General features: G+C 49.6%; 1 protein-coding gene across 1 annotated transcript in view; it reads left to right on the plus strand.

Moving 5' to 3' along the window:
• The window catches only part of TRAFD1 (TRAF-type zinc finger domain containing 1), a 305815-nt gene that overhangs the window by 200853 nt on the left and 78682 nt on the right, over nucleotides 1-26280 (plus strand). The window lies entirely within an intron of this gene.

A 26280-nucleotide genomic window follows, 5' to 3' on the forward strand; every position in this document is an offset into this window, starting at 1 on the left:
GGCCGTGGAAAGAATGCAGTTTGCTTTACGGTCCCTCAGTAGGTCCCTGCATAATTCATTGTTTTCTGTACTGATATCTTTACCGCATGTCCTGTGCCTGCCTCCATGTACACTAGATCAATGTAAGGATCTTTTCTCCTCATGGGAATAGAGTAAACCTCCATGTACACTTGATCAGTTTTAGGGTCTTTTCTCTTTATGGGCATAGAGTAAATGTGAACGGGCCACAGGCACCAATTTGTTATCTTTTGAAGTTTCCTTTATTGAGGTTTCATCCTCTGACAGTTGTCTGGTCCCCCACCAGGTCTCGTAAGCAGGTTCCACATTCTTTGTCATATTGTGACATGGCGTGTCTTCTGCAACCATGCTGACTACTCCTGTGCCAGTGCCTATAGGTCCACTTTCATCCGTGGAGGACCCACAAACACTGGTTCCTTCTCCAGGTAGAGTGCCAAGAAGGAAATTGCACTCTACATTCAAGCATCACAGATATAATTTCCATCTTGCTTAGACCTGCATCCCCCTTCCATCACAGGCATCAGGCTCTAAAGTCCATCATCTCAAAGTCTTCTATTTCTTAGTCTTCCAGAAGATACAGTCCATCTCCGATTGACTCCCTTGTTCTAGGATCTGACTGTCATGACATAAATACATTCAATGAAGTCTGGATAGCAAGCCAGCCAAGCAACATAACGGACACAACTCTCTAGAGCTCCGTCTGCAAGGCCCTAACTTCTCCTGCAATTCTCCTGTAAGTGTGACCCAAGTTTCCCCATACCGGGCGGAGCAGCTGCGGGACTACCTGAGGAGCTTGCCGGTTTGTCCAAAGTCTGGAAGCGAGGCCGGAGCGGCGGTGAACAGACTGCCGAGCAGGAGGAGATGGCAGGAGCTGTGAAGGTGCGAAACCTGGCCTGGGTCTCGGCGCGCAGGGGTGCTATTGTGAAGACTGCGGAGGGAGCCTGATTAGAGCTGCGGACTGCTGTGTGCGCCAGGGGTGAGCAGAGGCGGCACCGGAGCGAGCGGCCAGCCACTAGGTGAAGCCCCGGAAGGTCAGGAGGAGCGGGCCTGCGGTGGCCGCTCTCAGAGCGGGAGGTGCGCCGCCAAGAGCCAGCACCGCAGCAGGCAGCCAACGGCAAGTGTGAGCGGCGGAGGTGCGGACTCGGCTGCTGGTGGGCCCTAACTGTTGGCGCCGGCGGGGAGAAGCACACTCCTCTGCCGCGAGTGGGGACCGGTGGCTTTCTGTGTGACTGAGGACGGCAGCGGAAGATTGCCGGAGCCCCTGTGGGGTGTTGCGGTGCCCCGGAGGCGGGCGGCAGGAAGGAGGCTCGGCCCTGGTGAGTGCCCAGGACACAGCGCGCCGGATATTTACTGGCTGCGAGGCACTGAGCGTTGTAGAAGAAGCCAAGAGACACGACCGGGCGGTGGAGGACGGAGCCATGAGGTACAGGGAGTGTGACTGGCCGCAGACTGTACTGTTGGGGCGCCATTTTGACTCCGACGCCATTTTAGGCGCCCATGTAATGAGAGGCCCCTGTCCCTAGGCCACAACAATCGATCCTTCTGTTGCGGGCGTTGCCAGACACTGAGACTGCGCCAACATTACGGAGCTGGGAGGTGAGGGGGCCCATATGTATGGCTGACGTGGGGGTGCATCTGGGAGGACATTGTTGTTTGCGCCCCCGCACCCACCTGAAAAAGGGCGCGCGCTGAGGGTCTGGAGCCAGTCTGTGTGGAGAACAGTTCCTAATTGCCCCAGCATAGATGCCAACGGGCGGAGGCCTACTGTGGCTAATTTACTTTTTGCCAACACGCACCCCTGCCTACTAGAGTAAGACTGCTCTCCCCACAGCCGCCACTAGGAATAAGGTAGGCCAAGGAACATTTGAGAGAGGGTTGCTGACTGTATGTGCCGGTCCTACCTGGTTGAACAAACCTTATCCTTCTGCAGTCATAGCTAGCAACCGAACTGGCCAGGAGACACTTGGGGGAAGGTTGCTGCCTGAACTCACTGGCCCTGACGGGAGAGGGCTCATAAAGGAGTCTGTGAGTAGGAGTGAGTGGTGAATTGTCCTTGGACGCCTAGGCGGCGGCCTCTGGTGGCCCATCTCAACTCAGCTGATGTCCTCCTAGTTGGCGCACAGTGTCGATTGATTGACCTATAGGAATAGGAGCCCCTCCTCACCCCCTGACATCGCTCCTGGGCCCGCAGTCAGACGTGTTGATGTCCATGGCGCAGCAAATTGTAATGGGCAGGCTTCGGGACAAAACGCAGACGCAGCAACAGGACGTGAGCGGCCCGACCTCCCGCAGAGGCGGATGGCCATGAAACCCACGGCCACTCTAGCGGCCAAAATGGACACTGTTCTAGCAGCGGTGGAATGCATCGGGACGACCCTGGAGCAAACTATGTTGTCTTTAGAAGGGCGGATCGATAGTCACATCTGACTTCACGCTGCTACATAGGGACCACCGTAAATTGTCGGAGTCAATCGCGGAGTAACGCCAAGCGGTCCAGGAACTGCAACCTGTGGTGCGCAGCCATGCCTCAGCCCTACAAGACCTGATCGATAGAGTCCACGCACTAGAGGACCGCGCAGAGGATGCTGAAGGACGCTCTTGGCGCAACAATGTCCGAGTGGTAGGCGTGCCAGAAGGGGAAGAAGGGACAGACCCTGAAAGATACACAGAGACCTGGCTGTGGGCAATTTTACCAGTTGGAGTACTGTCCCCACAATTCGTGGTGGAAAGGGCGCACAGGGTGCCGGCGCAAGCCCAGAGGCCAGGAGCTAAGCCCCGCCCGTTTCCCTTCAAGCTCCTCAACTACAGAGACCGGGATACGGTACTCGGAAGATGAGTGACCTTCAGGTGGGCAACAGTCATGTGATTCTTTTCCCGGACTACACAGCAGCAGTACAAAGGAGGCGTGGCTCATATATGGCAGTGAAGAAATGGCTGCGGGACCTGGGACTGCTCTATTCATTGCTGTTCCCCTCTCGTTTGCGTGTGGTCTCCAAGGAGAGCACTCGCTTCTTTGAGGCTCGGTCGGAAGTCTGGGACTGGCTGGAGTAGACCGGGCAGTGGACGGGGACGTGACCGACTGGTCCGGAAGACGGCGGATGGCAAGAGCAGTGCTCCAGGAGGAGAGGAGGAAGAGAGGGGCCCGGCGAGGAGCAGCCCTGGGACAGACGGCGCCCAGCCTGGAGAAGATGCGACAGGAGCAGCAGGAGGTGCTGGAGGCGGTTGCGACACTGGGAGCGGTGAATGGGCACGGAGGCCCGGACCACAGAGTGGAATCGGAGCTAGCGGATCGTCCACCCCGTCCACTTTAATGTCAGGACGCTACGCTGCCTGTGGTGACACCCCAGACAGCGGACTACATAATGTGACTGATGGCAGACCTGGGATAGACTGCTATATTACCTGTGTTCCATGCAAGGTCCACTGTATCCTTTATATGACCGCTGTAGCATACTGATATACTCCACTGCTGGCTCTGGAGCCTCACGTTTGCGCAAACCTAGAACTAGCTAGCCCAGTGCAGGTACACAGTTCCGCCTTCCTCTGGGACACAAGTTTAATCATGTCTCATTGTCTACTATAATTCAACAATTGCATTGTACACAAGCTGTATGTAACTGTGCTGGTAGACCTGTTTGCATCTGAGTCGTTATTGCAGTAAGAAGATATACATGTTGTGCATGCCCTACCCCTCAATTGGAGGTGACCGTATACGTGGGTACTAGACTGCCAATGCACGTTACCTTCTGCGAAATAGAAGCGAGTCACACTGTGATTACCAAGTGGTAATATCCAGGACTATATATATATATATAATGACACAGTGATATTGATCTTGTATGTAAGTGCAATATAAAATCTATGCCTGCTTTGTTTGTATAGAAGAAAATAATATAAATGCAATAAAGATATTAAAAAAAAAAAATCAGATGATCCCTGGGAAGATTATAACGCACCAGATCTGCCACAAGATGACTCATATCCTTCTAGGCCATCTCCTCCAGATAACACTATTGGGTTTACACAGTTTATTCATAGGGCAGCCACCTTTTATGGGGTGGATTTACACACAGATCCAGTGGAGGAAGACTTCCTTATGGGTACATTACTGTCCTCACATAGAAACACAACCACATAACCAATACTTAATGGAGTGGTAAAACACGCACCAGAGGTATTCAAAGACCCCGTCAGATCCAGGGTAATTAACCCCAGACTAGAAAAGAAGTATAAAGTGGCTCCAACTGACCCAGCATACATCAAAGGTCAGTTGCCATTAGACTCATTAGTAGTCTCAAACGCGCCTCTAACAGTTTTCAAACAAACGACACCACCTCTTATAAAGCGCCCACCCAAACCTTACCCAGTAGAGGTTATTACAGTGAAGGATATAGAGGTAACAACAATAGTAGAGGCAGAGGTAAAAACAACCTCGATGCCTCCACTCCTAAACAGTGACTTCCCTCCAATCCCCCCAGACCATTCCAGTCCTGTCGGGGAGAGATTACAACAGTTCCTACCTGTCTGGAACTCCATCACCGCAGGTGGGTAATACAAATAGTTCAGTCAGGTTATTGCCTGGAGCTCACTTCCACTCCTCCAACAATACCACCCAGACAGCGTCCCATGTCACAGGAGCATCCCGCTCTTCAAAAACAAGAGGCTGCATCTCTACTGCAAAAGAATGCAATAGAACCAATCCCAAAACACCATCAAACACAGGAACACTATACTTTCTCATCCCCAAAAAGGACAGTTCCCTCGGACCTATACTAGATCTGAGGCACTAAACCTTTACATACAGTCCGACCATTTCCATATGGTCACATTACAGCAGGTTCTACCTCTGTTAAAACAAGGTGACTTCCTTGCCACCTTAGATCTCAAAGACGCCTACTTCCTCATTCCCATCCATCAAGCTCACAAAGTACCTTCTGTTCGTTCTAGACGGTCAGCATTACCAGTTCAAAGTACTCCCTTTCGGAGTAACTACAGCAACTTGAGTTTTCACAAAGTGTGTAACGGTAGTAGGAGCACTCTTAAGAAGGGACAACATTCATGTCTTCCCATACCTAGACGACTGGCTAATAAAATCCAAGTCATACCACCAGTGTGTGCAGCACACGCATCAGACCATCTGCCTGCTACACAAGCTAGGATTCACAGTAAATCAAAAAGTCACATCTCCAACCATCCCTGTCTCAACAGTATCTGGGTGCCACAATAGATACCTCCAAAGCAATTGCATCCCCCAACCCAACAAGGATACAAAGTATGCAAGCTCTTATACAAAAATCCCAGGTGCAACACTACCAGCTCAAGTGTTCATGCAATTGATTGGAATGGTGGCATCTGGCATCTTCATAGTGCTACACGCAAGACTACAAATGTGTCCCCTGCAGGAGTGCTTAGCAAGTCAATGGAATCAGGCTCAACAACAAATAACAGATCTGGTGGTGGTGGACAACCGGACACATCGCTCTCTGCAGTGGTGGAACACCAAAAACCTTTCCAAAGGCCGGCTGTTCATAGAGCTAGTTCCACAAGTGGTGCTAACCACAGACTCATCTCACAGGATGGGGAGCGCATTTGGAAGAACACACAGTACAGGGCACATGGGCATCGCAACAAAAGCTACTCCACATAATTCATCTGGAGTTGCTAGCAATTTTTCTAGCTCTAAAATCTTTTCAGCATTATCCATGAGGCAAGGCTGTATTAGTCCGTACTGACAATATGACAGCCATGTATTACATCCAAAAACAGGGAGGAACACACTTCTTACAGCTCTCCCGGCTGGCGTAGAGCATATGGAGGTGGGCCATTCCTCAAAAAATCTTTGTTAGCAGAACATCTACCAGGAGTTCACAATCAAGTTGCAGATCTGTTCGAGTGGGAACTTCAACCTCAAGTTCTTCTACCTTTCTTTCACAAGTGGGGCCAACCAGACATGAATCTGTTCGCCACACACCGCAACTCCAAATGCCCAAGCTTCGCTGCCAGATATCCACACCCATTGTCCAAAGGCAATGCGATATGGATGAGTTGGTTAAACAAATTTGCGTATGCTTTTCCACCTCTCCCACTAATTCCGTTAGTGGTACGCAAGCTACAGCAACATTCCCTCACATTGATTCTTATAGCACCAACGTGGGCAAGACAACTATGGTACACCACACTACTAGAACTCTCGGTAGTACCACATCAAACATTAAAGCGCTTTCCACATCTACTGACACAGAACCATGAAATGAAATGAAATAAAATGAAAAAGATTCTTGTATAGCGCATGGCTACCCGGAGGCATCCCAGAGCTTGCAGCTACGAAAAGAGAGGTCAGAGATGGATGAGGTCAGATATCGTTAATTTATAGGGAAAAGCCATGTTTTTAATTTCTTACGGAAGGAGAGATGGTTGGGCTCCTGTCGAAGAGGGAGGGGCAGGGAATTCCACAACTTTGAGGTGTTGTAAGAGAAGAGGCGACCACCCGTGCGAGCCTTATTGATTCTGCTGACTTGTGCCAGGTTGAGCTTGTTGGAGCAGAGGTTTCTGGAGGTTTTGTGTGGTTTAATCAGATTGGCAAGAATAGGGGGGCCTTTGCCCTGCAGATTTTTATGAGCTATACAGAGGGCCTTGAAGTGTACCAGTTCCTGTATGGATAACCAGTGGAGTGATCTCAATACTGCTTTGGCTGAGGAGCAGTGGTTGGTGCTCGTCAGCAATCTAGCGGCAGAGTTCTGCACCACCTGTAGTTTCTGGATTACAGAGACCGGGGCTCCCAAGTAGAGCGCGTTTTCGTAATCCATCCTCGACAGGATAATGGCTTGGACCAAGATTTTTTGGCTCTGTCGGGCAGTTGAGGGAGGATTTTACGAATAGATTTCAGCAGGCAAAAGCAGGTGGCCGCAGTTTTTCTGGCTTGTACTTTAAAAGTAGGCTCATCATCTAACCAAAAGCCCAGGCTCTTGATCACGCTTTTTGGAGTTGGGCTAGCACCCATAGAGGGTGGCTATAGCGTGGGGGAATTGAATGATGCCTTCCTACCCAATAACATCAATTCGGTCTTTTGATTGTGGTTTTAGCTGGGACAATCCCTTCCACTTTGATACCTCTTCCAGACAGTCACTCAGACTTGTGTGGGATAGATCACCCTGATTCAGAGAGACCACGAGCTGAGTCATCAGCATAGCTGATCAGTTCCATTCCCTAGGGGGCCACTATCTTAGCTAAGGGGGACATGTACACATTAAAAAGTGTGGGGCTAAGGGAGGAGCCCTGTGGAACCCCACAATGCAGGGGTAGTGGCGCGGAGTGGCAGTCTCCTTCAAATACTTTAAAATACCTCTCACAAAGAAAGGATTCAAGCCAGGAAAGAGCTGTTCCCGAGACTCCGATTTCGTTTAGGCGGGCTAGAAGAATACGTGGCTTACCGTATCGAAGGCGGCACTAAGGTCTAGGAGGATGATGGCCACATTGCCACCTGTGTCCAAGATCCTCCTAGACTCTTCCACCACCTTAAGGAGTGCCGTCTCTGTCCCTTGGCCCGGGCGGAAGCCTGTATGAGAAGGATGGAGTAGGTTGGAGGCTTCCAGGAATGAAGACAGTTGCTGGTTTATAATTTTTTCTGCCAGTTTACTAATGCCCGGGAGAAGGGAAATGGGACGGTAGTTGGATAGGTCTCCAGGGTCCAAATTGGATTTTTTTAAAAGCGGTTTGACCATGGCCATTTTCCAGTCCCGTGGGACTGTGCCCGTTTCGATCGAGGTGTTGATCAGGTTAATAACTGGAGCCTCCATGATGGGCAGGACTAGCTTCAGGGAGTTGATTGGGACGGGGTCGAGGGGAGAGCCACTTTTTATTGAGTTGAGATGGGGGGGTAATAATTTGTTGGTGAGTGGGGCGAAAGAAGAGAGTTCGGGGTGGGGCCTTGAGAGAGGGGGTTAGGTAGCGGCGGGAAATCGGGGGTGGTGATGGGTGGGAGGACCAGGAGAATGCTTTGAATTTTAGTGTGGAAGATGAGTGCCAGTTCTTCACAGCGGGGCCAGATGATTGTGGGGGGGGGGGGGGGGGGGGTCAGGGGGTTTTAACAGACTTTTGACAATAGTGAAGATTTCTTTCGATGAGTTAGGGGATGCCGTGATTTTCTCGGTGTAGAAGGCTATTTTTGTGGTCTTTAGCGCAGCTTTATAGGCTTTGATGGAGGCTCTATATTTGGTTTTAGTCTCTGGATCGAAATTTTTCCTCCATAGTCTCTCCTCTTCTTTACAGCTCTGTTTGAGTTTTCGGAGCTCTAGACTAAACCAGGGATGATTAATGGATCCCCTTTTTTGGGTTACGTATTTCCTAGGCAGGGTGACGTCTAGTAAATTCTCTATCCACTGGTTAAACTCTGAGTTCGCTAGTTTTATGTCAGGATTAGTTGACGATAAAGTGATTCTTAGTGCTTCCGACCATTCGTTTGTCTTGAGTTTGGACCAGAGTCTTGTTTGTTTAGTACTAGACGGTTTGACCGGGGCTGGGGGAGGAAGGTTCCAGGAGAAAGGTATGATGAAATGGTCTGACAATGGGATGGGGTTTGGGTGCAGAGTAGTTAGATCGGTGATATTGGAAAAAATGAGATCAAGCAAGTGTCCCTTTATATGAGTGGGCTTTTGAATTCTTTGAATCATTTCGCAAGTCTCTAGATCTTGGGTCAGATCCGCGGCTATCGTGTTATATGGATCATCGAAATGGAGGTTCAGATCTCCTAGTATAGTGAAGTTGGAAGCCGAGGTGGCGAGGTTCAGGACCGCTTCTAGCAGTGTTTTGTGAAATTGTCTTAGGGATCCTGGATCCTGGGGGACGGTAGACTAGAAGCCCCGTAAAGGAGGCTGAGGGTGAGAGAGTGATCGAAAAATTGACATTTTCACAGTCCCGCAATGGGCTGTCTAAAAGGCGACAGACTAAATGATCCTTATAAATGATAGCGATCCCACCACCTACGTTCCCTGTTCGGTCAAGGTGCTGGATTAAGTAGCCCGGAGGCAGGGCCTGAACAATATCTGGGCCTGAACTAGGTCCTAACCATGTTTCGGTGAGAAACAATGCATCCAGTGCTGCGTCATGAAGTAAAAATGAGATCTCAGAGGCATGTTTTGGCAGGGAGCGGCAGTTCAAAAGTGCCATATTCAGGTTTTGTGCTTGTTTCTGCCTGATCTCTGCTGGTTTGATCAGTTGATAGGGACAGTGTTGGCAGTGATGATGATTGTGTGAGCGGTCTAACGAATGTTTGCACAGGGGGTTAGGTAGGGTTGTGGCATGGTTTAGTTGCAAAAGGTAGGAGCGTGAGTATGTGGTTGGGTCAGACGAGGGAAGGACAGAGTAACTGGCCCCTGGGCCTGTCCTGGTGCGGACGGGTGCGGACGGGCGCAGACGGGCATGACTCTGGCATGACTCTGGCATGACTCTGGCGTGACTCTGGCGTGACTCTGGCGTGAGTCCGGCGCGTCCGCCACTCGCGTCGGCTACGCGGAGGGGGGCCGTCCCCTTTTATAGGAAGCTAGAGCGCACCAGAGCGCTGAGTCACACCCAAGATTGCCGCTGTAGATGCTTCGTCTCCCCGGGACCACACTCTCCGCGTCAATGCTCGGCTGAGAGTGGGCTCGAGCAGCGAAGAGATGAGGCTGAAGTGTCTGCCAGACGAAACGCTTATTAATCAAGCGGAAAGGCACCACGAGTAAAAAACAATAAAACGCTTCTTAAATCAAGCGAGGGTGATGGGCGCAGAGTTATGAACACACAATTGAAACAAGAGTGAGAGGACCTCCCGGCGAGATCATGGAGAGATCATGCATCCAGACCCAATGCAGCTCAAATTAGCGATTTGGCTCCTGAGGTCTTAGAATTCAAATATCTCAATCTCCCTCCTGATTGCATGAATGTTACAAAAGAAGCTAGCCGTCCCACCACTAGAGCAGGCTATGTGGCCAAGTGGAAAAGGTTTATTGTGTTTTGCACAAATAACAACATTAACCCAGTAGATGTTTCTATCCAAAACATCATATGTTACCTGCTTATCTACAAAGATGTAGTTTAGCGTACTCCTCAATCAGGTTACATCTTGCTGCTACACCAGCTTACCTTCAAAACAGACAACATCTGTCATTATTTAGAGTACCTGCCATCAAAGCATTTACGGAAGGACTCAAAAGAATAATTACTCCCAGGATACCACCTTCCCCTGTATGGAATTTAAATATTGTTCTCACTTGACCTATGGGTCCTCCATTTGAACCCTTGCATAAGTGTGAATTACAGTTCCTTACATGAAAAGTTGCTTTTTTAATTGCTATTACCTCACTCAGAAGAGTAAGTGAGATCCAGGCATTAACAATTCAAGAACCATTCCTACAACTCCATCACAACAAAGTGGTTCTTAAAACCAACCCAAAATTCCTTCCAAAAGTCATTTCACTGTTCCACCTCAATCAATCTATTGAGTTGCCAGTATTCTTCTCTCAACCACAAACAGTTGGGAAAGAGCTCTTCATACATTAGATGTAAAAAGAGCGCTCCTCTACTAAATTGATAGGACAAAAACCATTTTGTAAAACAAAATAGCAGCTTGTGTCCTTTTCTCCTCCACATAAAGGTAATCCCATTTCAAAAGCTAGGATTGCAAGGTGGATCGTTAAATGCATTCAAATTTGTTACCACAAAGCAAAACGCACTCTATCCCATCCCACTAGGGCTCATTCCACCCGTAAATTAGGGGCATCTATGGCATTTCTTGGAAATATTTCCCTAGATGATATCTGCAAAGCAGCTACATGGTCTACACCGCACACATTTACAAAACATGACTGTAGATGTGCAAGCAAAACAACAAGCTAGTGTGGGCCAGGCTGTATTCAAGACATTATTTCATACTACTGCAACAGATACTGGTGGTCGCCGCTAAGGGAGAAAACTGCTATGCAATCAATGCACTAGTGTGTGGTCTGCAGCCCATATGCCTCGAACGGAAACTGCTACTTACCAGTATACATCTGTTCTTGGCATGTAGGGCTGCAGAGCCACAGACACCCACCCGCCTCCCCGGCTACCTATATCTGTTCGAGTAATATCTTAATTAGATACACAAGACATGGACATCTTTTTCTGTACTCGTACAACTCCATCATTTCCCTAATGGCGAAAAACAATCTGAAGATGGGTCGATGCCCATGCGCACTACGCTCTACAGGAGGAGTCATCCTCCAAACAAACTCTTCCAAGACAACAACAACGTGTAATCATCCAGGCCCACCACCAGATGGATATCTATGCATTAGTTTGTGGCTCTGCAGCCCTACATGCCAAGAACAGATGCATACTGGTAAGTAGCATTTTCCTTCTAGGGTCAGAGTCTCCAAAATGTGCCTAATGTACTGTACCAAAAGCTAGCCTTGAAGCATTGAAACCTAGGACACTGCTTTTGAAGAATGAAACTTTCAGCCATTTAAGCGATGAACGTTGATTAGGTTGGTCTATAATCTCACTTTCTAGGCAAAAAAGGCTTTGAAAATTGGTGACGTATTCAGGATTACCAAAAAACATATAGTTAAAAAATTGGGCATAGTCAACGGACTTGCATTGACATGGTGACCTTTGGGGAGAGACTTTATACTGGACACTTGCTTCACTGCATCTCTTTGTTTGACCTGTTGTCTGAATACATGTTTGAAAAATTATTAATATATTTGCAAAAGAAAAATTGAGCCTAAGAATGAAACTGGATGATAATTTAGATATTTTTTGCATTCCTACACCCTCTCATTTTTTTTAAAAACAAAAAAATGTAAGTCTAGATGCAGACCCCTTTTGCTGTTTGATTAGGTATGGGTTGATACAACTTTAGGAATCTGGATAGACCATTATTTTATGTTTTAAAATGCACATCTGCTTAAGTGAAATATGTCTGTCTCCTCTTTTTCTTTGGCTGTTTGTGGCGCCACTTTCTAATTAATGCTTCCAATGCAATGAGAGAAGATGCAACCTAATTGCCAGAGCTGCAGACTTTGGAACTGAGAAACCAGGTTGGACTCCAGGGTTCTGCTCCGCATCCTGTGATTATGGGCTCATCACTTAATCTTCTTGTGCCCAAAGTAAAAAGGGGAATAAATGCATCTGCCCTTGTGTAACGTAATCTGATGCTCATGTAAAGTGCTCCAGTGACCACTGCCCAAGTTTCGCTATATAAAAATACAAAAAAGGCATAGGGGACTTTTCACATCTCATATGTACAAAGAATCAGAATGCTTTTTGTGACATTCAATCAATTATCACACATGGATTCTATACACAAAGCAATTCTGTATTAAAGCACAGGAGCAATTGCATTTGTTCTTTTAATTGCATTTGTCTGGCTCCAGTACAAACCTCACACTCACATGGCCTACTAATTTTTTAGGTCTTGCTGGAGCCAGAGCATGTGCAGCTCTGCGAGACATTTAGTAGGGGCTTTTAAAAGTGCTGCCACAAGCTGCTTTGGCTGGCGTGCAGCCGCCTGCTTGCAGCGCTCGAGGCGCCATCTGGAGCGCGATCACTTAACTTCTGCATTTTCACTTTCTCGCGCGCACACTGAACTCCCGGCCGCACATTTTGCTTGTTGTGCGGCCAATGCTTTTTAAGAACAAGCCGCACCGGCGTAACTCAGGTCACCGGGAAGCCAAGTGCACTTACTTCCTATGCCTGCATGGCATGGCCGACCAGCAGTCACCATTCCTTAGAATATTTATGCTTCACCAAGAATTCCATGGGCTTCAGTTGACCACAGTGCCGTATAAATCTCATTTATTACTCTGCCCCGTGCCACCTCAATGTGACTTCACCTCACCTCCACAATCTACTTCCCATCACACTACATATCTGTCTCCTCATCACACAGTACTTACTTCTCGCCTTGCCACTGAGTCTCTAACCACGTTTTTGTACCACTGCACGTCACATAGCACTTTCGGCTCTCCCAGTTGTGCTGCGCCTTCTCCAATACAACAAACTGCTTCACTAAACACTGCTACAGCAGTGCTGGCCGCAGGTAAACACCCCCACCTACTGCGCTACAGATGCACTTGTCACTGACATGTCATTGGTCACTCTATCTAATATAGATTCTCTCCTGGCTGTGCTGGCAAAATCAATTAGAGGCAGTTGGGAGGGGCCGTATGTGTTTAGTTTTAAATGATCACATTAAAAACAAGCCTTCGACAGCGAGCTTGTCTCTTCATTTAAAAGCAATGCAGCCTCCCTCGTTAGCTGTTTTTTTGCTGATGCCGTTTGCGCATTGGCAAAAACAACAAGCACTGGCATAGCCAATAGGTCTTGCTTTTGGGACCTTATTTGTATTTCGTTATGCAGCACAATATCTTTGGTGCAACAACATCAACTGTTGCATGGCTAAACACTTCTAAGGTCCCAAAGGAGAGACCTATTGGTTATGCCAATGCTTGTCTTTTTTACACTTCAGGACGATGAATGATGTTGGTTAGGTGACATTGCAGGTTTTAAAAAATGTTTTCCTCCTGGCGGTTTTTCTTCACTGCTTCAGGAGCCAAGTATTCTCCTAGCTGTACAGAGTATCTTTCCCCTCCTGATACCTTCTCTGCATTGCATCCAGGTAGAGTATTAATTTTTATCACCAAAAAGAAAGAAAGCCTTTATAGTTGCCCTACTTTAGTTTCTATAACACAAGAATGGAAGTGGGACATTAGTAAATTCTTCCTTTATGCCCAGCCTTCATTTTGTTTCTATGGTGAAAGGATTATTATTAAAGCTCCTTTGCTGCCTGCCTTCTCTGGGTTTAATAGGAAGAGAGCATTCATTATAGACCTGTTTTTCTTTATATGTGAAACCAACATTGGACTGCAAGGAAGCCTTTGCTGGTTAGGTCAGAAGCAAGGGCTACTAAAAAATAAAAATGAAAAGTTCTTCCATTCATTGATTTCATTTTATAGGTAGAAGAGAATGGCGCGTATCCTGGGTGTGTTAAATCTGGGCTTGATACAACATTCCAACTTAACTCAGACTTACCTACCACAGATGATTTAGCTTGCTTACTTTATTAGTTCATGTAATGTGGCTAATACTGACTAAACTATCATGCTATTTCCATGTTGTAAAGTAGAAGACAGACTCCTGCATAGGTCAGTGGGGTGGGTTAGTCTACTCTTACTTAATCCTTCTTAGTTTTATCTATTCCTTCTACTAAATACGCCTATTCTAGTAACTGAGTCCTACCTGCACCTTTTTGGCTCCTAATCCTACTTACTCTTACACCTGTGTGTGCTGGCGGTTACTTTTACTTGAGCCAACTTCCTCTTTGTTACTCCCATTTACTCTTACCCTACATACTTTTACTTACTGACTCCTACTCTTAGTCCTACCTACTTCCTATACTCCTACTCACCTTTATCTTACTTTACTTTTGCTTTGCACTTTTAGTTCTACTGCTATTGATATTGTGTGATTTCGGTTAGTGCATCCAAACATACCACTATACCATCTAGCCATCGCAACAAGGAAAACATGCAGGTAAATCAAATTAAAAACTCTTGATGTTGACAATGCCTGTGTTATATTGAGATCGGTCTTCCAGCTTCTGGGCAATAGTCTTTGGCTTAACTCTGACAAAATTGAGGTTCTTGTCCCTGGAGGCCTTCCTACTATGTGGCTGACACTTGGTGCGTGCCTGCATTTGAGTTCTCGCCTATCCTGCAAGTAGAGGTTGTAGCGAAGATTTCCTTTTCCCTTCAGTTTTTTCCTCGTAAACATTTCATTTTGAAGATGTTATGTTATGTTAGCCTCCATGTTCGAGGCATGTGGGCTGCTGAATTCATATCTGTGCATAGATCGCCGCCTAGTGTTGGGTCCGGATGATTGCACATTGTTGTCCTGGAAGAGTCTTCGAAGTATCACGTGATAGGTGGCTCCTCCCCTGGACTACAGTGCGCATGGACATCGACTCCATCCCCAGATTGTTTTTTTCCGCCATTGGGTTCGGATGTGTTTCGGTTCCCTCTGTCTGAATCGGTAGTTGTTTAACTTACTTTACTCGAGACCAAAAGGTCTTTAGGACTCGCGTCGGTATTGTCTATCGTTCGGGTTCGTTTGTTTCATCGGCTCCGAACCATCACTACCCTTCCGCGTGCTTTCGGCGCGGACGGGCCTACACGACGCTCCAACCTACTTCACCATGGAACGAAGTCCATTCAAGAGGTGCCCGGTGTGTGCCTCGAGGTACCCACATATCGACGTGCACCCAGTGTGCAATAAGTGCCTGTCGCCGGACCACGACGAGGCCAAGTGTATGGCCTGCTCCAAGTTCCGGTCGAAGAAGACACTCAAGCTCCGCCGGGCTGCAAGACTGCAGGCCCAGCAATCGGCACCCCCTCCGACGGACATCTTCGACGAGGATGTCGGCGACGACACTATCCAGGATATCACAGACTCTAACCCGGCGTCGGAGGTCTAGGAAGACTAGGAGTTTGAGGAAGTCGTCGAGGAGGTAGGGGACGACGACGGGGCCATTGCCACCGTAGAGGATAGCTCGGAAGAGGAGCTTCTTCACACTGACTCCGGGGCCAGCCCCCATTCGAAGGCCCAGGCCGAGGGATCGCCTTCGGGCCTTACCCAAAGCCTTGATTCCCGTCCCACGGTTCCGCCTTCCGGCCCGGCCACGGACATTGATACGGCACCGCTCACGGTACAGAAACCGAAAGTGAAACCATCGGTCTCGACGCCAGGCATATCGAAACCAAAAGCGCAAGTTGCACTGGTCGGGTCGAAGACTTCCGAGGCCTCGGCGCCGAAGAAATCCAAGATGGCCGTCGAGCTCAAGAGCCACGCCAAAAGGGCCGACCCGAAGACTACGGTGTCGAAGCCGAAGGTAAAAACGGCTGCGCCGAAGTTGGTCGACGCACTGAAGAGTCGCATCGATACCAAGAAGGTCGACTACCATAAGAAGGCCACGAAGAAGCGGCAGGACGACCCCAAGTCTCTCACTGCCCCGCTTCCACTCGACAAGGCCAAGGGGGGAGCTGCTTCGGCTCCGAAGACTGCGTCCTTGGTTGCCCTCCCAAAACCGGCTTCGGAAGACTCTCTCGAGCCGGTCCGTCCCTCCGCCTCGTTCACCAAGAAGGTCACGGAGTCCCTTCAACGTATTAGGGAGGGGGCCGCGGCAGTCGAGCCGAAGGACACTGTGCCGCCCAAGCCTCTACAAAAACCGGCGAAGGCGTCAACGCCGATTCTGTTCACGTTGCCGCCGAAGACGGCGCCGAAGGCTTTCACTGCAAAACCTGGGGCCGGAGTGCCCTTAAAGTTATCTTCGACGCCGAAGGCATCGTTGGTGGTTCCAAGCCCGCGCCACCAACCACTGGCAGAAGAGGAGCGTCGAGAAGTGATCGACGCCAACACAGGCAAGCTCTCTCTCCTTAAACGGAAGATCACCCCTGAGCCAGCTTTGGAACATTTCCAAATCCCACTTAAGAAGAAGTTGGACTCTGCGGGTGCATCTGCCCCTATGGAGACTGCATCACCTCAAAGCCATGAACTCTCACCCACTCATTCTAATGTTGAGGAGGGTGATGGAAACGAAGAGGATGAGTATGCCTATCCAGTTTACTCAGACCCAGTGGATGTGACTGAGCCTTGGTCTGATGGGGGCGACCCTGGGGACCCTCCTTCAGGACAGGAGCCTCAGCTTTTTTCAGCAAAAACTTCCCCAACAGAGGACTCTGCTGCCTTCAACGCTCTGATTGAAAGAGCGGCAGCCAATCATGACCTCGATCTCCATGCAGACCCAGTAGACGTCGATTTTCTTTTTGACACCTTTTCAGTCGCTGAAAAAACTGTTAAGACATTGCCAATGCTAAAAGGGGTGTTAAAACATGCGCCAGAGGTCTTCAAGGAGCCCACCCGAGCAAGAGTCATTAACCCTCGTATCGACAAGAAGTACAAGGCAGCGCCCACTGATCCAACATACATCAAAGGACAGTTGCCTCTGGATCCCTTGGCTGTCTCCAATGCACGCAAAAGAGCCAACTCGGAGACGACGGGTGATGCTCCTCCCCCAGACAAGGAATCAAAAGTATTTGAGGCTTCGGGGAAACGTGTTGCTGCGCAGGCAGCCAACATATGGCTCATATCCAACACACAGGCGCTACTTGCGCGGTACGACAGGGCACACTACGACACTCTAGAGACCCTTCTGCAGCACTTGCCAGATCAATATAAGGAGGCAGCAGAGATGTTGATACAGGAGGGGAAGCATATCACCAATGCTAATTAAGTGCGCTCTGGATGTGGCTGACACCGCCTCAAGAGCAATAAACACTAGCGTTCTACTGCGTAGACATGCATGGCTCAGAATATCCGGTTTCAAACCAGACATTCAAACTACCATCCTGAACTAAACTGTCAATCCAGACCACCTGTTTGGCCCAGAAGTGGATACCACCCTCGAAAAAATGAAAAAGGACACCGACACTGCTAAGTCTTGCAGTCCCAGCAGTTTCGGGGTGGTTCCTTTCGTCGCTCCAGTAATAGAGGCACCTCAAGGGGTCAAGCGTCACAGTCCACGCAATTCTATAAGAGTAACACCCAATCCTCATATACCAACAAGGGTCGGGGTGGATACCGTGGCAACAACGTCAAAGGCAAAGGACGTGGTAATAAAAGCTCCAGGTCCTCCACCGCCAGCAAACAGTGACGCCTTGTCACTGCCCCCCGACCACGCAACACCGGTCGGGGGGAGACTCCAGCAGTTCCTGCCCGTGTGGAAGTCCATCACCACAGACAGGTGGGTCAGATCTCTTATCCAATATGGTTATTGTCTGGAGCTCACATCCACTCCACCCAACATACCCCCAAAAAGCCGTCCTATGTCCGGCGAGCACTTGCACTTGTTGCAGCAGGAAGTCAACGTCATGCTGCAAAAAGGAGCAATAGAGCTCGTGCCCCTGCAGGAAAGGGGTACAGGAGTTTACTCCCTGTACTTTCTGATTCCAAAGAAGGACGGATCCCTCAGGCCCATCCTAGACCTCAGACCTCTCAACTTTTACATTCTGTCAGAACATTTCCATATGCTCACGCTGCAGCAGGTTCTCCCACTGCTTCGGCAAGGGGACTTCCTGGCGACTCTGGACCTCAAGGATGCGTACTTCCACATTCCACTGCATCCTTCACACAGAAAGTACCTCAGGTTCACCATTCAAAACCAGCACTACCAGTTCAAGGTTTTGCCTTTTGGGGTCACCACAGCGCCCAGGGTCTTCACAAAATGCCTAGCGACGGTGGCGGCGCATCTGAGACGTCAAAACATCCACGTCTACCCCTATCTGGATGACTGGCTCATTCAAGCGAAGTCGGCCCAGCAGTGCGCCGACCACGTGTCCCACACCATTCACCTTCTGCACGATCTGGGGTTCTCACTGAATTACCCAAAGTCCCATCTCCAGCCCGCCCACATACGGCAGTATCTGGGTGCGACCATAAACACTCTGGCGGCCACTGCGCAGCCGAATTCAGTGAGAGTCAACAGCATTCAGTCGCTGATCCAAAGATTCAGACCTCAACACTCGCTTCCAGCAAGAGTGTTCATGCAGTTGATAGGCATGATGGCCTCCTGCATCTCCATAGTCCCACACGCGAGACTACATATGCGTCCGCTTCAGGAGTGCTTAGCACGTCAGTGGACTCAGGCTCACGGGCAGTTGAAAGACCTAGTGTTGGTGAGCGGTCGGGCATACAACTCTCTGCATTGGTGGAATCCACAAAACCTTTGCAAGGGCCGACCGTTTCAAGAGCCTGTGCCGCAGATCATCCTAACAACGGACGCTTCTCTCCAGGGATGGGGAGCGCATGTACTCCAATACACGGTGCAGGGACTATGGACACTACAGCAAAAGAAGATGCACATCAATGTACTAGAACTGATGGCGATCTTCATGGCCTTAAAGGCATTCAAAGTACATCTGTGCAACAAGGTCGTGTTGATCCGGATGGACAACATGACGGCCATGTACTACATTCAGAAACAGGGGGGCACACACTCTCCGCAGCTGTCTCATCTGGCTCAGAGCATGTGGAAGTGGACCATTCAGAGGAACATTTTCCTCATGGCAGAACATCTCCCAGGCAAGGACAATCAGATGGCAGACCTATTCAGCAGGCACAGCCACCAAATGCACGAGTGGGAGATACATCCATCAGTACTCCAACCGTACTTCCAAAGGTGGGGTCATCCAGAGATAGACCTGTTCGCCACAAGGGAGAACGCAAAATGCCAAAGCTTCGCCGCCAGGTTCCCACACCCGCAATCGCAGGGCAATGCGATATGGATGAACTGGTCAGGCAGATTTGCGTACGCTTTTCCCTCAGCACCTCTGATACCGCTGGTGGCGCGAAAGCTCAGGCAGCACTCGATGACTCTCATCCTAGTTGCTCCAACGTGGGCTCGCCAACCATGGTACACCACGTTTCTGGAACTTTCCGTGGTACCGCATCAAAGGCTTCATCTCACACCCAGCCTTCTGACGCAGAGCCTTGGCGACATTCAGCACCCAGATCCGCAACAGCTTAACCTGGCGATCTGGCTCCTGAGGTCCTAGAGTTTGGCTACCTTAACCTTCCTCCCAATTGCATGGACATCATTCGGGAAGCAAGAAAGCCCACTACTAGAGCATGTTATGCGGCTAAATGGAAGCGGTTTGTCATCTATTGCGCAAACCACAACATTAATCCACTAGATGCTTCCATTCAGAACATCATCTGTTACCTGTTCCATCTATACCAGTGTAATCTGGCATATACTTCCATCCGCATTCACCTGTCTGCGATGGCCGCATACCTCCAGAATAGACAGCACCTTTCACTTTTCAAAGTGCCTGCTATCAAGGCATTTCTGGAAGGACTCAAAAGGGTCATTCCGCCACGGACTCCACCAGCTCCAGAATGGAACCTCAATGTGGTTCTTACAAGACTGATGGGTCCTCCCTTTGAGCCACTACATTCTTGCGAACTTCAGTTCTTGACTTGAAAAGTGGCTTTCCTAGTAGCAATTACATCGCTACGGAGGGTTAGTGAGCTGCAGGCCCTCACAATTCAAGAGCCTTTCTTCCAAGTTCATTCAAACAGGGTAGTGCTCTGCACTAACCCTAAATTTCTACCCAAGGTTGTGTCTCAGTTCCACATCAACCAAACCATTGAGTTGCCGGTGTTCTTTCAAAATCCAGAGTCACTGGCGGAGCGGATGCTCCACACCCTTGACGTTAAACGGGCCCTAATGTATTACATTGATAGGACCAAAGATTTTAGAAAGACTAAGCAGCTTTTTGTTGCCTTTGCGCCACATCACAAAGGTAACCCTATTTCCAAGGCTGGTATTGCTAGGTGGATCGTGAAATGTATTCAGATCTGCTATGCAAAGGCAAAACGCACTCTTACAATTCCACCAAGAGCCCACTCCACCAGAAAGTTGGGGGCCTCTATGGCTTTCCTTGGAAACATTCCCTTAGAGGACATATGTAGAGCAGCCACATGGTCTACCACACATACATTTACTAAGCATTACTGTGTAGACGTGCACTCCAAACAGCAGGCAGCTGTAGGGCAGGCTGTTCTCAAGACACTTTTCCAAACTGCTGCAGCTGGCACGGGCGGCCGCCGCTAATGGAGGGACTGCTATGTATTCTATGCACAGATATGAATTCAGCAGCCCACATGCCTCGAACTGCAAATGCTACTTACCAGTATGCATCTGTTCTTGGCATGTAGGGCTGCTGACATTCATATCGCCCGCCCTCCTCCCCGGCGCCTGTAGCAGCTGCAGTGTTCACATATCATTTCATGGCATGGTCATCATTCACGGAGTTTCACTCCATCTTGGCCACTATGGCTAAAAACAATCTGGGGATGGAGTCGATGCCCATGTGCACTGTAGTCCAGGGGAGGAGCCACCTATCTCGTGATACTTCGAAGACTCTTCCAGGACAACAATGTGCAATCATCCGGACCCAACACTAGGCGGCGATCTATGCACAGATATGAATGTCAGCAGCCCTACATGCCAAGAACAGATGCATACTGGTAAGTAGCATTTGCATTATAGCGCGCACAGCTACTCTGTAGTGTCCCGGCGTGAATGCCAAATGTTAGAGAAGGAAAAGGGTTGGCCCGACGTATGATTACTTAAATAGCAGGATTTTTAACCAGCCTAAGGCTCTCAATATTACGTAGTCCAAGTGGCAGGGCATTCCAAGCCATGGCCGCTTTAACCTAAAGGAAACTGCCGCCTAATCTAATCCGGCGGTACCTAGGAACAACAGCAAGGCATTTGCCTGTAGATCGAAGCTGTTAAGGCGGTACGTAGAATGAAAAACATCTCCTAAGATATTGATGCCCTTCCTTATAAAGGGCACCATGAACAAGTGTGAGAGCCTTAAACAGAACCCGATTCTTGACCAGAAGCCAATGTAGATAACGAAGGTTCTGACTAGCACTGGATCTAACAGGCACATTCAACAAAGCTCTCGTCGTCACGTTCTGAACAATCTGCAGCATTTTTAGCTGGTACGCCAGGAGACCAATGTACAAGGCATTGGCATAATCTAGCCTTGACGAAATGAGTGCGCAGGTCACCATCTGCTTAGCCATTTTAGGCAAAAGAGGCAGGAACTTCTTTTTGTTTAAATGTATTTTTATTGGTTTCAATGACAATCGCAGGCAGTACATAGCAATACTGATGCCACAGGAACAAATAACGACTGACCCACGAGGTTCTGTTAGAGGAGCTAGACCTATAGATCGCAATGTCTGTAAGCTCCCAGTGTCTTACTCTTATGCCGTTTTACCCGTAAGTAGCAACTGAAAACGAAGGTCTGCTACATTGCCTGATTGACATAAAACAACAATATGAAGAAAAACCCCGACCCTCTCCCAAAAACCACCTCCCACCCCAACCACTGTGTCGGGTAATATGAATACGGGGCCTAGCTGTCTCAGCGTCCTTACTGTGTGCCTTCCTCGGGCTCTGGGGAATCATTGTTCTCGACTGTCCGGCGTAGTAAGCAGAGATATCTGGGACATGTGGTTTCGTTGAACTCTTGAGAGAGAAGTGTTAGCAGTGGCTGCCAAACTTTACGTAATATTGCTGCGGTGTGTGTGTAAGTTTGGCTTGAATGCGTTCCATTCCTAAGATAAATCATAGTTTGTGCAACCATCCCGTGTGGGTGAGTCGAATGGTTGTCCCCCCAGAGGGATAAGATATGTTGGGAAGCAGCTTGTATCGCAAGACACATCTGGCGTCCCCTTATGGATTTCAGAGGGAAGATGAGAGCATTCGGGATACCAAGGATGGTGTAGGCCGGGAACCTCGGAATCTCAGTGTCTAATGAACTATCTATGTCATTGAGTACTGCTGCCCAATATCCTCTAAATTCTGTGCAGTCCCACAGGAGAGGTCAGGGTGCCCCTCTCTCCACAGCCCCTCCAGCAGAGCATGCTTCTGGACTGGTTGCCCCTATTGAACCTCACTGGGTTAAGATACCAATACATGGCCAGTTTCACTGCCGTCTCCCTGCCTGCCGCGGAACGTGCTGTATGATTGGCCCTGTAGTAGACCGAGCTCGACTCCCGAAATGACAGAACCCTCCCTAGTTCCTCTTCCCATCGTCTCTGCCCCGCAGTGTGGTGCGTCTCATGTGAAGGTGTGAGCATCTTATATAGGTCTGTGTTAAGGCCTCTATCCGATTCCTTCGTGACCAGCCATTTCTCAAACAGTCATGTGTCTGCATACACATGGGGCTTGGTCAGGCTGTGTGAGCCAATGCCGGAGTTGAAAGTATTGAAAAAGCTGTGGCGAAACAATGTCATACCCTCTGGATAACTCCCTGAAGGGGATAAAGCCCTTCAGGTCATAAAGGTGACCTGCCGATCTACAAATAGAGCCACGCCATTGAGGGAATGCTCAGGGGTGGGTACCAAGGGGGAAGTCGGGGGTTATCCAATAAAGGGGTGAGCGGTGAGGGAAAAGTTATAAGTGCCCGTCTGACCGCAAAAGTATCCCATATTTTCAGTATAGTGCGGGTGATGGGTGAGCGTTGGAGGTAGCGCGGTCTATGGGAGGGCGGAGGAATGGAATCTTCCACAGAGAAGTTTGGGCCATAGCCCTATCCTGGAAGATCCACCTCCTTTTCTGATTCTGGCCTGTACCACTCCACCAGATATCGCAGTTGCGCTGCCTGGAAATATTGCTGGAGATTGGGAATCCCAAACCCTCCTTCGTCCATTTCCCGGTGAGCTATTCGTTTGGGCAGGCGCGGTCTTCACGCCCCACATAAAGTGCTGGAGTGCCGTTTGTAAGTGCGTTATGGTCTCGGCCGGAGGGAACATCGGGATGACCTGAAAAACATAGAGGATCTTAGGAAGGGCCGACATTTTCACTGCTTCAATCCTCCCCAACCAGGAGAGCGGCTGTTTAGACCAGCGTGCCAGGTCTTTTTGTATCTTGGCCGTAAGCTTGGTGTAGTTAAGCGCAATAGTTCGGTCCGTGGACGCAGTGAGGGTAATACCCATGTATGGGATTTGTGACTGTGTCAGTAAGGCTCCCCCGTATAATGGAGTGTCCTGGGAACAGCGTGCGTTCTTGCCCAGAGGTAGGATCATTGACTTCCCTATGTGCATCCGGAAGCCTGACACCCTTCCAAAAGATTCCATCTCTTCCAGGAAAGCAGGCACAGAGCTCTCCGGATGGTCCATGGCTGCCAGAATATCGTCAGCGTACAAGCCTATGGCGTGCGGCTCCCCGCCAAAGGTTATGCCTCGTATGTTCGTGTTGTCACGCACTTTTTGTGCCAGTGGTTAAACGTAAAGCGTAAACAGGAGAGGGGAAAGAGGACACCCCTGCCTGGTGCCGCGTTGGATCTCAAAGGGGCTAGAGCGTAAACCACTCAAGCGGACCCTCGCTTGGGGGTGATGGTAGCAACTCGCCACCCACGCTTGGAAGCGCTCTCCTATTCCAAAGTGTTGCAGCACATTCTGCAAAAAAAAACAGTCGACCCGGTCAAACTCCTTCTCAGCGTCAATGGCTAGTAGGACCAAGTCAGATTGTTGAAAATGGGTTTTGTCGATCAAATGAAGGAAGCGCTTGGTATTGTCGCTACATTGTCTGCCGTGGACGAAACCCGACTGATCCGGCTCTATAATCCCGGACAGACAAGGCCCTAGCCGCGCTGTCAATACACCTGTGAATAGATAAAGATCGAGGTTAAGCAAAGAGATTGGTCGAAACGCCGAGCATTGCGTGGCGCCCTTGCCCGGTTTGAGCAGTACTATAATCTCCGCCTCCCAACATGTCAGGCAGGATGGAACCTGTACCCTGAAATGAGTTAAAAGCTTCGCGAGGATCGGGGCAATCAGCGGACAGAAGGCTTTATAGAAACCCGGGGAGAAGCCGTCAGGGCCCGGCGACTTTAGTGGTCTAAGACGTGAGTGAGATGGCTCCAACTACTTCATCGAGTCTGATGGGGGCATCCAGGGCGCTCGCATTCGCGGAGTTCAGCGCTGTAGTAGCAACATCTATCAGATAGGCCTCTGCCTCCGTTTTCGATACAGGGTCCGCCCTATACAGTGAAGTTCTAAATGCCTCCGCAATCTGATCCTCATCCTGTATTTCGTTCCCGTCCCTATTATGTAAGGTTAGGATTTTTGAGCGCTGGACTTTTGCTCTTAGCGCACTTGAAAGGAGGCGACCAGTTTTGTTCCCCCTATATAATAAGTGTGTCTCAGGCGGAGAGGCGCGTATTCGGCCCGGTCAGTATCCAGACCAGCCAGTTGGGCCCTGGCTGCTTTTAAGCGCTTCAAGACTCTAGGAGCCCCTGTACGGCTGTGAACCCGCTCCAGCTCTACCACTTTGGCAGTCAGAACCTCTCGCTTCGCTTCACGTTCCTTAGTCTCCGCCGCTGTCACCGCAATAAGTTCACCCCGTACCACCGCCTTCAATGCCCCCCACAGTGCCGATACCGGTGTCTCAGGACTGTCATTGACTTCTAAGTAATCAGTGATGCACTTACGAATTTGTCGGGCCACATCGCACGCTGCAAGAGGGGTTCCCTCAATCTCCACCTCCCCGGGGGCCTCCGATCTGTGGGGACCCTGAGTGTAAGTTCTACGGCATCATGGTCCGAGATGGCCGCCGGGGTGATGTCCACGTCAACCACCCGGGCTTCCAGCTCCGAGGAGCCTATGAAGTGGTCCAGTCTAGCATAGGTGTGGTGAACGTGAGAGTAGAAAGTGTACTGTGACGACTCCGGGTGCTTAGCCCTCCACATGTCCACCAGCCCCCTCTGCTGAAGCCAATCGTTGCCCGACCCCGAGATAGCACCAGTGCCGCCATACCCATGACCTGACTTGTCTTTACCTGCCTCCATCACCAAATTGAGGTCTCTCCCCAGAAGTAGAAGGGGGTCAGAAGAGCGTAGTGCCTCCGACAGGGCATTGCGTAGGAAGGGTTCCTGCCCTGTGTTCGGCGCATACAAGGACCCCACCGTCATTCGCATGCTACCCACTGTAATACTATGGGTCAGCAATCTCCCTTTGATCTCCCCCACTTTATCTCTGATTTGGCCTCGAAAGTGTTTAGCTACCAGAATCGCCACGCCTGCCTTCTTCTCATGTGTGGAGGAAAATAATTGTTAGGGAAAAGCCCAGGACCTCATTCTGTGTCAGTCTTTAGGAAGTGAGTTTCCTGAAGCAAACAAATCGCAGCCCCTGAGTTTTCCAGATAGGATAAGACTGCTCTCCGCTTAATGGGGTTGTTGAGGCCTTTTAGATTGAGTGTTAAGATTTTTAATTCAGCTGCAGCCATCCCGGGGATCAGTGGATAGTGTATGCTATGTGAGTCTTGGAACATTCCATCATGCCATTTGTTCGAGCCCTACCCCTGCCGACACAATGGTTCACTCCCTCCCCCCCTTCTCAGCCCCAAATGCCTGTGCCAACTCTCACCCCCCTCCCCTCAGACCCTCCTTCCTCTCCCGGAACTCCCCTCCCTCGGCCCCCAAACCAGCCCCCTCCTCAGAGCCCTGGCCCCCAACCCCTACCCAAACACCCCAACTCCCGCCGCCCTCCACCCTAATGCCAACCAAGAACTCACTATGTCGAATCATAGTCCCAGGCCTATTAATACTCAGTTCAGGCCTGTAGTGTCGTTATGTGGAGGAGTGTGTGGCTGTGGCGATCCTGTCGGCC

This window comes from Lissotriton vulgaris, chromosome 11 (genome assembly GCF_964263255.1).
Source record: "Lissotriton vulgaris chromosome 11, aLisVul1.2, whole genome shotgun sequence".
NCBI lineage: Eukaryota > Metazoa > Chordata > Amphibia > Caudata > Salamandridae > Lissotriton > Lissotriton vulgaris.